Here is a 12,326-nt window from a genome sequence, read left to right on the forward strand (position 1 = left end):
TCATTCCCATTGTCTTTATTGCTGTGTTCCATTTTCCATCAGAATTAATCATGGGGGAGTGGGAAGAGAGGGGAGAGGTAAGGAGAGGGGAGAGCCAGAGACACAGGAATTAGAATGGAGAGACAGAGCTGAGAAAGGAGACAGAGATAGAGGAGAGAGGGGGAAGGAGATAGAAACAAGAAAGACAAACGGGGGAAAGAGAGGAGAGAGTCAGAAGAGTGGAGAAGGGAGAGAGAGAAAGAAGGGGAGAGAGCAGAGGTGTGGAAGAGACAAGAGGGGTATCTGTATCAAACCCACTTCCAGGAGCAAGCTCACAGGACACCTTGGTGTGGCCAGTGGACAGGAATGAAGCTGGCCATTGCCTGACCTTCTTACTCGTTTCCAGGTTTCTAAGATTGAGAAGTGAGAGCTATACCAAAGGATCAAGTAAGGACCCTCCTGTGGGCTTTGGCTCCCCAAGTGGCTAGCCAGAACCAGAACCATGTTTACTTACAATGCTCAGAGGGTACAGATTCATGAGAAGTGAGGACAGCTGTGACAGACAGCAAAGGTCTCTGCCTTCTTGGCAATATGGTGACATCATCTCCGGCCGTGGAAAGGGCTGTGGTAACATCCTGGGACCAGATTGGCTTGGCACTATCATATAATCATGCACAGAAGAAACCCCCACCCCAGTCCTCTAGGTGAGGGCTTGATGGCTATGCCGGATCTGGGACAATTTATCAGCCATTGTCACCAGCATCTCAGGCTCCCTTCCCCAGAGCCTTTCCAGGTGCCCACCCTGGTCAGGAGGGGTGGTCAGTCTGCTGGGGTCTACCCTTGTCTTTGTACCTCAGGCTTCATTCTTCCAGCTAGACCTGCCTACACCTCTTGGAGGGCTGTCTGGGATGGCCAAGGGCATCCTGCTGCTAACTGGAGTTTTAGGATCGGAGCCCAGGCTAGCAAGACAAACTCAGTCAGTCGCAACAGGCCAGTTAAAGAGACAAAGCGAAAAACAAGAAGCAGAGGGGGTTTATTCAGCATGGTCACATTGGAAGACAGATAAAGTAGTTCAATGATTTCCCCCTGCCCCACTCTGCCCAAGTTCATCTCCAGAGTCCTGGTACAAGGTTCAGGTTTAAATAGAGGGTAAGTTCTGGTAAAGGTGTGGTCTTCATCACCAACCTGCCATTATCTCTCCTACAAAGTTCTCCCAACTGTAATGACTCTCCTCCCAGAGACATCCCCCCCTCACCCCCCAACTCCCTGCTGTAAATGTCACCAGGCTTCAGCCTTTTCCTTTTTCAGCATGAGATACCTGGAGGAATTCCAGATCCTGGGACCTGTTGTTTACATAGCCTGGGCTGAATGTCATTTCTGGCTGGTCAACCATGCTGCAGGCACCAGGAGACAGAGGCGGCAGAAGTATCCACACGGGACTCCATCTCCCTGTCTGAGTGCCTCCTTCCTGGATGAAATCTGACTTTGTTTTCTATGTGAATCATGTTTCGCATGTTTCCTGGCTGTTCCTCCTTCCCGTGAGGCTGAGGCATGCCCCTTATCTCTCTAAAGTGACTCAGGACTATTGCATCTGTCACACATCTGTGGCTTTGACTGGATCGGTTGGAACCATCTTGGGCCATAGCCTGACCGCCCCAGCAGCCTCCTGCCCTCCTCCCTGGCTCATGCTTGTCCTGTGACAGTGTTTTAGGTAGTTACTCTTTTCTTTGTCTTCTTTGTGAGTATCCAAATGTCCTCACCCGAGGAGGAGGCAGGGAAGGGTCATCTTGCTACCGGGAGCCTACAAGAGACAACCGCTCAGACACAGTTTATAGCCGACTGGAAGTCTTTGTTCCAGCCAGCTGGGACTACACATATTTGAGAACCCAAATGTAGCCCCGAGCTTTTAGACTAAGATGCTTTTAAAGACAAAACCCACATTCTGGTATCTCACTCAGCAGTGCAGCACGAATAATAAAAACCCAGAGACAGAAATTGGGGTTCAGCTTGAAAACCAGAAAAACAAAGCAACCAAGTCACTAGAGAAGTCTTCTACCAAGGCTGGACGACCACAAACTAAGCAGCCTAAGCCCCTCTCTCCCCCCATTTTATATTCCCTTTAGTTCTGGGATTAAAGGCGTGACTCCCTAGGACTGGGATTAAAGGTGAACCCCCACCACTTGGATTTGTTTCAGCATTGACCTTGTGTAGCCCAGGGTGGCCTTGAACTCCCAGAGACCCATCTGACTTTGGCACCCAAATCCTGGGATTAAAGGTGTGTGTCACCATTGCCTGACCTCTAGTGACTTTAGCTTTGCTTCTGGTCTTCAAGCAAGATTTGTTTATCAAAACACAAATAATATCCTGCTGCACAGCAGTTGCAGGGGGAGTTTTGTGCAAGCAGTCAGTGTAACAGAAGCTATGAGAATCAGTTAGCTGGGGCATCTTGGTCCTTGGGTAATTTCTCACAGATTCTCCATCAAGGAGATTAAATTCTACTTAAACCTGAAATGGCCTCGGTCAGAATGCAGGAAGGAAGCACCTCTGCACTCTCTCGCCCTTTGCTTCAGGGGGGTCCTAATCTTAGTGAGTTCTAAGGTTTGGGGTATTTTGGGTAGACAAATCTTTTGTCAAACACAGATTTTGAATATTCCTCCCACTCTGTCCTTTACTTTGTTATTATTTTAGTTAACTATTAATTAACTGGGTCTGCATATGTCTGTGTGTGCTCCCGCATGTGTGAAGGTCAGAGGACAGCTTTTGGGAATCCTTCCTCTCCTTCCACCAGTAGATCCCAGAGATCAGACTCAGGTTGCTTGTCTTGGTGGAGAGCACCTTCGCTCACTGAGCCAGCTCTCTGTCCCGACTTCGTTTTCTTAGTGGTATTTCCAAAGTCCAAAGGTTTTAACTTTCCAGCCAGTCCAATGTATCTATTTCTATTTTGAGACTTGTGCTTTGTGATCAAAATAGGACATTCTTGCCCCTAAGATGGGAAGATTTTCTCCTGAGCTTTTGTGGGTCTGGTCTTTGTATATGAGGTAGATCTGCCTCCGTTTTGGGCTTGGAAACCATTTTATAGCAAAATCAAACGAGGTCTGTTCCCGATTATGATTAACACTCTGTTTTTCAGGAGCTATGCTCCTCTTCTAACCTTGAATACAAATGCTTCTGTCCTGCCTGTTTTAGGCAACGGCACCCGTGCCTTTGTCTCAGGAGGTTGTTATGACCGACTTGTTCTGCTTATGCTCCACCTCTTAACCCCACGTATCTGCCTGCCAAATTCCCTGTTTGGAAACCCCCCTATTCCTGAGCTATAAAAGCCTTATCTTTCCCACGTCCAAAGCTGGTCTCGCCTTAGGCAGAGACAGCTTATGTACATGAACAAAACTGGCTTTAATTTGGTCATGTTTTGGGTCAGTAGCATTTCTCCTTGCATTTGTGAAATTAATAATACCTAGTTCCTCTCACATTCTCTCCTACTGGTGCAGGAGTATTTGCCCAAGTGGCCTTCCTCCTAGTTGGAGACATAGTTGTGCCCCATGGAACTTTGGCTTAACATCACCTGTAGGGGTGTTACTGGACTCGGCTCAGTTTTAAGTGTTTATATGGGGTACCGTTTTCCAAAGGTCTATATTTTAAAAAATTCTTTGTGTGTGTGCTCTTTCCTGTGTGCATGCATGAGTGTGGGTCCACACATACCATTGTGTAGGTACAGGGGTCAGAGGACAACCTAATGTTGGTCCCACCTTGCATCTTGTTGAGGAAGACTCTCTTGTTTACTTCTGCCTCCCCCACCAATTTTCCAAGTAATCTCTCATCTTCACCTCCCATCACACGATAGGAACACTGGGATCATAGGCCTATGCTACTGCACCCAGGTTTACACGGGGCCTGGGGATTTGAACTCAGGTCTTGGAGTTTGTGTGGCAAGTGCTTTATTCACTAAGTCAACCCTAGCCTCTTGACTACTGTTGTTATTATTGAGACAGGTTATCACTACATAGCCCAAGGCAGCCTGGAACTTTCTAAGTAGTCTGGGCTATCCTTGAACATACAGAAATCCTCTACCCTAGCCTCCCTAGTGTTGGGATTATGGGTGCATACTGAAAGGGTTGGGATGAGGAGGTTCCAAGACACAGACAGATCACTGGGGAGAAAGCTTATTAGAAGCCTTCTTCTATCATGGACAAACAGGTATGGGGGCAACAGCATGGTGGGGACTCCAAGGTGACTCAGGCCCCAGTGCCGGAGACAGACGCAATGCTGGGGGCTCTGAGGAGAGAAATCAGAGTCAATAGGGCAGAGTAGACTCTCTTCTTCCACCTCTCTGAGGATGGGGAGGTTCCCTGCCTGTAGCCAGGCTCTCTGATTCCCAGGCAGGAGGCAGGGAACGGGTGAGGAGTGGCATATGCAACCACCAGTAACCTCTTTGGTACAAACTCACTTCCCAGCTGAGAGACCCTGGCACCAGTGAGTCTGTGATCTGGGGACTCACAGAGGTCAACTCAGGGTGCCTGCGGGGTGTGTGTGGAAAGAGAATGGTTGCTGTGGGCATTGTTGCCCCAGCAGCTGGATTCTGACATTATGTTCTTACCTGTACCACCATACCCGACTCTCTGCCCTTGTTACTATATGCTCATGGTGAGTCTTGATGCCCAGTGGTTTACGTACTTCAATTTTGTCTGGAAAAACATGGCTTTGGCTAGAAGTCGTTTCCGTTTGAATTTCACCCCCCTGCCTGTCAGCTCCTCTAGAAGGGTTGCTGGGGTTTCACCGACTCACACTGACTTCTCCCCTCTGGAGAATCAGCTTGCCCAGGGCTCTGGAGTCTCAGGACACAGACGGGATCTTAGTTCTGCTTTCTGGAGGTACCGTCATCTTCTCTCAGCAATGCCCGTGACTGTCTGGAGCCCGAATCACCTGCTTTGTTAAATTTATCCTTCTGTGCTCTTGGGTGGTATTCTCACAGGAGGCTTTAAAACCTCCTTTCTAATTGTTGGCTAATAGATGCAGCTGGGGCTTGTAGCACGAGTCTCTGCTGCTTTACTTGGTTCTGGCAGGGGCTTCTACACAAGCAGTTCCTCACTTATTAATAAAGGCTGGCTGAAATATTTGCAGATCTGTGTTGTTTTTTCTTGGTGTCCTTTTGCAATCTCTAAATCATCCAATAAATACCAAGGGGAAGTGGTGAGAGGAGGGGCCCTTGATCTCACAAGAAGAACATGGAATATGCACTAGCCTCCGTCTGCACGGTTCTCTCCACCCTTCCCGCCTCCTCTAGACTCTGTGAGTGTTGTATTGGGCTTATTCTATTCTATTTAATCATGCCAAATGGCACTTTGTACCTGTTGAAATGATTGGATGGCTTCCCTCCTTTCTGCAGTTTAATATGGTGAATTAATTGGTCAATTTTCAAATGTCAGGACCACCTGCATTCTGGTATAAACCCCACCTAGCCGAAACACATCATCTTTTTATATGTTGCTGGATCTCATGAGTCACTGACATTTTGTTGAGGGCGTTTTTAAGTGTGTTCATGATGGAGAACACTCGGGGAGGATTCGAAGGTTTTCTAATGAATTTTTCCATCTGGCATAGAGGTTCTGCCAGGCTCACAAATGAGTAGTGAAGTTTCCTTCCCCCTCTGTTTTCTGAAAGAGTTTGTGTAGATTTGTGTTAATTTTCTTGGGACGCATGACTTCATCAGTGAAGCCCACTGGGTCTGAGATTTTTCTTGTTGGGGATGCTTATTTGTTTTTGTTTTTTTAAACTTTCTTTTTCATTTATTTTACATGCCTACTACAGCTTCCCTCCTCTCCTCCTGCACCCCCACTTCCATATACTCCCTCCCATCCACCCCTCCTCTGGCTCCACTCAGAAAGGGGCAGGTCTCCCATGGGCTTGAACAAAGCCTGGCACATCAAGTTGAGCAGGATCAAGCTTCTCTTCCTGCATTAAGGCTGGGCACCCAATTTATTTGTTTTTAATGGAAAAGTTCTTTTAAAAAGTCACTATCCAAGGGCTGGGAAAATGGCTCAGTAGTAGAGCCCTTCTGGTCTTGTAGAGGACACAGGTTTCGTTCTCAACACTCAAGTCAGGCGGCTCACACCCACCTGTAACTCCAGGTCCCAGGGATCTACCGCCTGCCTCAGAGAGCACTGTGTGAACATGGAATAGGTGCACAACCATGTGCACGCACACTTGCACGCATGCATGGGCACACTCACACACACACATGATAATTTTAAACGAGACAGTTTTTGTCTTCTGATAACACACTTTTTTGGCAAACTATTTTATTTAAAGGAATTTACCCTCTTACCATAGTTGTCAATCTGGATGGCACAAAGCTGTTTGTCACATTATCTTTTTAAGGCTTGGCAGCTTGTCACTCCCATTCTTGTTACCCTCTAGATGTGTGTAAGAAGTGAAACAATATTTTTGGTTTGTGCTGTTTTGTTCTTTTGGTTCACCTGCTTTCAGTTGCTCCATCTTTTCAAACTTGGCTTCATCCTCTCTCCTAGTGTCTGTCTCTCCTCTTGCTGTTTGATTCCTTCTCTCTTTCTTTCTTTCTTCTGGGTCGAGTTTGCCTCTTTGAGTTCTCAGGGTAGACCTCTGGGCTGCAGGTTTCAGAACTAGAACTGGAGTTACAGATGGGTGTGAGCTTGTGGTCTCAAGGGCAGTCGGAACGCCTGACTGCCAAGTCCCTTTCCAGCCCGGAACCTGCTGCACTTGCAAAGGACCTGAGTTTGCTTCCCAGCCCTCACACCAGGCAGCTCACTGTCCCCTGTAACTCTAGCTCTGGGGGGTCTGATGCCTCGTCTGGATTTTAAGGGCACTGCACTTAGGTCTACATACTCACCCACAGACATACATGCATTTAAATAATTGAAATAAATATTTTTTAATAGCGCATATCTGCAGTGCCAACATGGCAACTGTCATTCTTCTGAGCGAGGGACATCGGGATTAACACACAACACAACTTCAGGTTCTGCAGACAAGCCTTTATTCCACTTTTTCACACAGTATATATAGCCCTCAGCAGGGGAGGCTGAGCCAGCAAAAGCAGGAAGCTCATCACTGTAACTCACATGGCTTAGGGGTAAGCATCCTTAGAAACATTGCTGAAAACAACAGATTGTTCCTGTTTTCAGAACAACCAAGAGTACAAAACATCAAGTGGGGGTGCGAAGGCCTGTTCTCTAGGGACCCAACACATCTCTACTAGACTGTACATAGGTATGGCCTGTTTTTCAAAAGTCCATTCTGATGAACTCTTGCTTCTCACTGGAGTCTGTACTCAGTTGATATTTGAGTCTATGCTCTTCCACCTTGCGCTCTATTTTCCTCTTCCTCCTTCCTTTCCTTTGAGAAGATCTTACTATGTAGCCCAGATTGGGTTTGAACTTGTCATCCCCCTGTCTCAGTCTCTCCAGAACTGGGATCTTATGTGTCCCATCACGCTGGGCCTGTCTTTATTTCTGATTAGAGCTTTGAGATTATGTACACTAGGGGTTGGTGGTTTGAATAGGAATGGCCCCCATAGACTCATGGATGTCAATACTTGGCCCATAGGGAGTGGCACTATTAGGAGTGACTTTGTTGGAGTATGTGTGGCCTTGTTGAAGGAAGTGTGCCATTGTGGAAATGGGCTTTGAGGTCTCATAGGCTCAAGCTACTCCCATGTGGCTCATAGTCTCTTTCTGCTGCCTGAGGATCAAGATGTAGAACTCTCTTAGGATTGGAGGGGAAGGAGGAGGGTGAGTGGGGGAGCGGGACGGAAGTGGGAGGAGGGGAGGAAGTGGAAATTTTGAGTGGTATTATTTACAAGGTAATAAAAAATAAAAAAAGATGTAGAACTCTCAGCGCTATGTCTGATTGCATGCCATCATATCCTGCCATGATGATAATGGACTAAATCTCTGAAACTAAAAGCCATTCCAATTAAATGTTTTCCTTTATAAGAGGTGCCATGGTCATGGTGTCTCTTCACAGTAAGAGAAGCCCTAACTAAGACACTGGGGTTCTTTTGTCTTTTTCCTCTACTTCCATCAATAATACCAATGGAGGGAAAGGCAGACAAGGGTATGTACAATTCCATTGCAGTATAGACTTTTTATAAAAATATATTTATTTTTAATTCATGTGCATTGATGTTTTGCCTGTATATATGCCTGTTGTGAGCATATTAGATTCCATGGAACAGGACTTTCAGACAGTTGTAAGCTGACATATGGATTCTGGGAATTGAACCCGGGGTCCTCTGGAAGAGCAGTCAGTGCTTTTAATTGCTGAGCCATCTCTCCAGCCCCTAGCATAGGCTTTTTAATTTGGGAGAAAAGGTTGAAATAGGGGATTCCCTGGAGTGAGAATTAGAGCCGCTGTCTGCCTGGATGCTGGGGCACCTGCAGGGGTTCTTCCCTCAGGGTCCTGAGAAGATGAAAACATTTTCAGTCCAGATCTGACCGTTGCTAGGGTAGCCAGGGAGGGTGAGGCAGAGAATGGCAGGCGATGGAGAAACACCTTCAGGGGCCAACCTTTACAGAGCAGGGAAGGCAAGGATTGAGGAAAAGATGCTTAGTTTTGGAGTTACAAGTTGCTTTAGTTTGGGAAATTATCACCATTTAGCCAAAATAGAGAATACACACACACACACACACACACACAATGTGGCACTGGCTAACACTAACTTTTACACTTGGGTTTCAGCTCTTTGACTCTGATATGTCTAGATGTGGTTTCCTGTGGATGGGTCTAATCCGTGAGTCTCTGAGCATCGCCTTTCATGGAATTTGGTGACATTGGCGACATTTGTTTTATCTCCGCCTGGATCCACTGTTTCTCCTTTTCTTTTGAGACTCAAATGCTTGCTTACATCTGTGATTTTTTAACACCTCCATGGGTTTCTGAGGTACTCTGCATTTCCTCTTTCCTGCACACTGGGTGGGTCTGGTGTTTCTAACTATAAAACTCTCTTTCCTCCACCAAGTGACTGTTTCATTTTTTTTCTTTTCTTTTTTTTTCCAGTTCATTTTATCCCCCTTTGGACTGGCAAACTGGCTCAGCATGTAAGGTTGCTTGCTGACGAGCCCGACAGCCTGTGTTTGGTCCTCGGGACCCACAGGATAGATAGAGACAACTGACCCCTGGAGGTTGTCCTCTGACCTCCATACTTGGGAGATCACACACACACACACACACACACACACACACACACACACACACACACTATCTCTCTCTCTCTCAATAAATGTAATAATTTAAAAAATTTCCCTTTGCAATGTTTTTCTCTTTCTATCCAATATGAGCACATTTTCCTTTCCTGCACACATCACCATTAAAAATAGCAGCTTTTGTCTAGTAATCCCAGCGTTTGCTCATCTCACGGCTGATTCATCTCAGCATCTCTTCTTCACAGGGACTCACGTGGTCTCGATGCTTTAAATGTCAGATAATTTCAGAGACCGTTATCGTTATGTTCTGAGACTTTAGAATCTGTTATATTATCTCCCCACCCCCAATTTTTTGTTTTGTCTTAATAGCCAGTTTACTTGGTTAGATAAAAGTTGGAGAGAAAGGTGGGGGGGGGAACCAATTTCCATAACCATATAGGTTGGGAGTCACAGGGTTGGCAAATTGTTGAACAAGAGCATCAATTCCAGTTCAAGACCAAAGGCCAGAGGAACCCTGATGTGACCTCCAGTCACGTAGGAGAGGGCTGGTGTCATTTCTTCTTCTTCCAATTCCTTCTGACCTTTGCTAGGTTGGTCTTCCCATCACACTGTGGAGGGCTCATCAACTCAAATATTAACCACAGCTGGAAGCACTGTTAGAGATGCGCCTAGCTGTACTGGTCAACTGACTATCCACGTACCTCATCACTAGGTCAAACTGTAATTGTCATCTTCACTGTCACCTTCATGAGACCTGAAATCACCCCCACTGGTGTGGGGGCATACCAGTGGTATGTCCGAGGGTCTTTCTATAGGTAATTGACCGTGGGGAAAAGACCTCTGAACTCCGGTAGTGCCATGCTATAGACTGGGAGCCCATCCAGAGTGGGGGAAAGAGGAAGCCGGCCAGTTGTAGCATCTCCTTTCTCTGCTTCCTGGCCATCATGAAGGGCCCTACTCTGTCTGGCCACCTCCCGCATCACAATCCCTTTCTGCCAGGACAGCCTGACCCCTCAGAAACTGAGCCAAACTGTATCTTCCCTCTTTAGGTTACATAGGTCCAGAGTTTAGTCATTATGTTACCAAAGGAACTAGCAAACTGTGTCACACAGAGTGACACAAACTGACCATCACAATGGGAGCTTGGATGGCAGCTCTACCTTCTTTTTGCCTGCTTCACACTTCACGGTACAACCAAAATCCAGACAGCGATTCTGAACAGGAAGCCAGCCAGTTTTCCTCCTCTGCTTTCTTCTCCTCTGGTCCCTCATTCACCTGCTTGTCCCCATATGCCCTCCAGATGGAGGCACGAGAGCTCCCTGTGGTCACGCAGCTCTCTGAACAAGCCACAGGAACTTGACACAATTTGAACCCCACACATCTCCAACCTCCCCATTTTCTCCCCACCCCCTGCCAACACAATATTTTTATGAATTCTTTGGGAATTTCATAGCACACATTCCAATCACACTCACTTTCCAGTCCTCCCAGGTCTACAACCCCACCCTTGCGACTTCCCTCCCAAGAAGAGGAAGAGAAAGAAGGAGGAGGAGAAAGAGAAGGAGAGGAAGAAGGAGAAGAGGAAGAAGAAGGGGAAGGAGAAGGAGAGTCAAATTTGTATTGCCCATATGCTCAATGGAGCATGGTCTAACTCCCATCCCCCTAAAGAAAGCCAAGTCCTTCTCCACTCCTACCCTCTCCAGAAGCCATCAGCTGTGGAGAGCTACACTTCAGCATCCTCATCACCAATTTTAGGAGTTCTATTTGATGACTTTCTGTCTGCTACATTTTCAGGGGGTGGTTGGACTGAGAGTAGAGGTTATCACAGAAGCCTTCTTCGTCCCTTTTCTCATATTCTTTGGATGGCTGCACAGAGCACAGACATCCTCCTGGCCTTTGGTGGAAACACAAGGCACGGACATCAACAGATCTGGCTTCAGCAGGACCACGGGCCCCAACGTGGCCCTCTGCAGCAGCACAGACCTCAGACATCAGCATGGCTTCAGGTAGCAGCATAGGCCATGGACACTCACATGGCTTTTGGTGATAATATGGGCCATGGACATCAACACAGCCCTGGCCGCAGTAGGATCACGGACCCAGACATGCCCCTCAGTGGCAGAATGAACTACCGACGTTAACATAAACCTCCCCGGTTTCATTCCAGGGCCTACCTCTTTGTGTCACTCCAGAACTTTCTGGTCACTGGTTTCCATTCATCTACCAGCACTGGTTTTTGTGGTCACCCTGATTTGTTGGGAGTTATTTGCATGGACTGGAAGAGGACCCGGAGGGAACCCCTGGAAGTCATCTCCGTGCTCCCCCTCTGCTCTGTTGTACATCCAGCAGCGTGGGTTTATCTCCTGGGTCAGCTAAACTCAGCCCTTCATGTTTAACAGCTCAGCCTTTAATGGACCGTTCTCTTCGAGTATTTCATCGTGGGTCCAGAAGCAGATACTGCGACTTTGAATATTCTGTTTGAAACTTAGTTTATAAGTTCATGAAGGTAGGTTCTTGTTGTCACAAAGCCACAGGCCACAGTGGTACCAATGTGACAAGGGTTCTGTCATCAAAGCCTTAGCTAGTATTTTCCTCCCTCCCTCCTTCCCTCCCTCCGTCCCTTCCTCCCTCCCTCCCACAGTCCCTTCCTCCCTTCTCTCCTTTTTCGTCCTTTCTTTCCTTCCTGTCCCTCTCTCCCTTCTCTCCTGCCTCCTCTTCCTCTGTTCCTTTTATCTTCTTCCCTTCTCCCTCCTTTCCCACCTCCCCGCCTCCCCACCTCCCTTCTCCTCTTTCCTCCATTCCTGCCCTCGCCACCAACTCCTGACACCTTCAGGTGTTCAGAACTGACTTCAGGCTTCTGCTTCTTGACCAGTTTCACTGGGGGCCTCTCCTGCTTCCTCTGCTGCCCTTCCATCAAAGTCAATGGCACATTCCTTAGGGTTAGGTTCTAGCAGGCCCTGTTCAGCAGCCCTGTTTCTCTCATGCCCTGATCGTGGGGAACAGGTCACCCAAACTCAACACTTAAACTACAGTCAAGTGCTGACCTTGCTCAAAGGTCTGCCACGATGACTGGGGTCTGAGGAGATAGTGTTTTCCCTTTCGTTGTGTGACCTGAGGTAGCCAGACAGCTGTGCTGGACTCACCTGGAGTCACAGTCTCTGTATCCCCAGC

The sequence above is a fragment of the Myodes glareolus genome, chromosome 21, assembly GCF_982192425.1.
Source record: "Myodes glareolus chromosome 21, mMyoGla1.1, whole genome shotgun sequence".
Lineage (NCBI taxonomy): Eukaryota > Metazoa > Chordata > Mammalia > Rodentia > Cricetidae > Myodes > Myodes glareolus.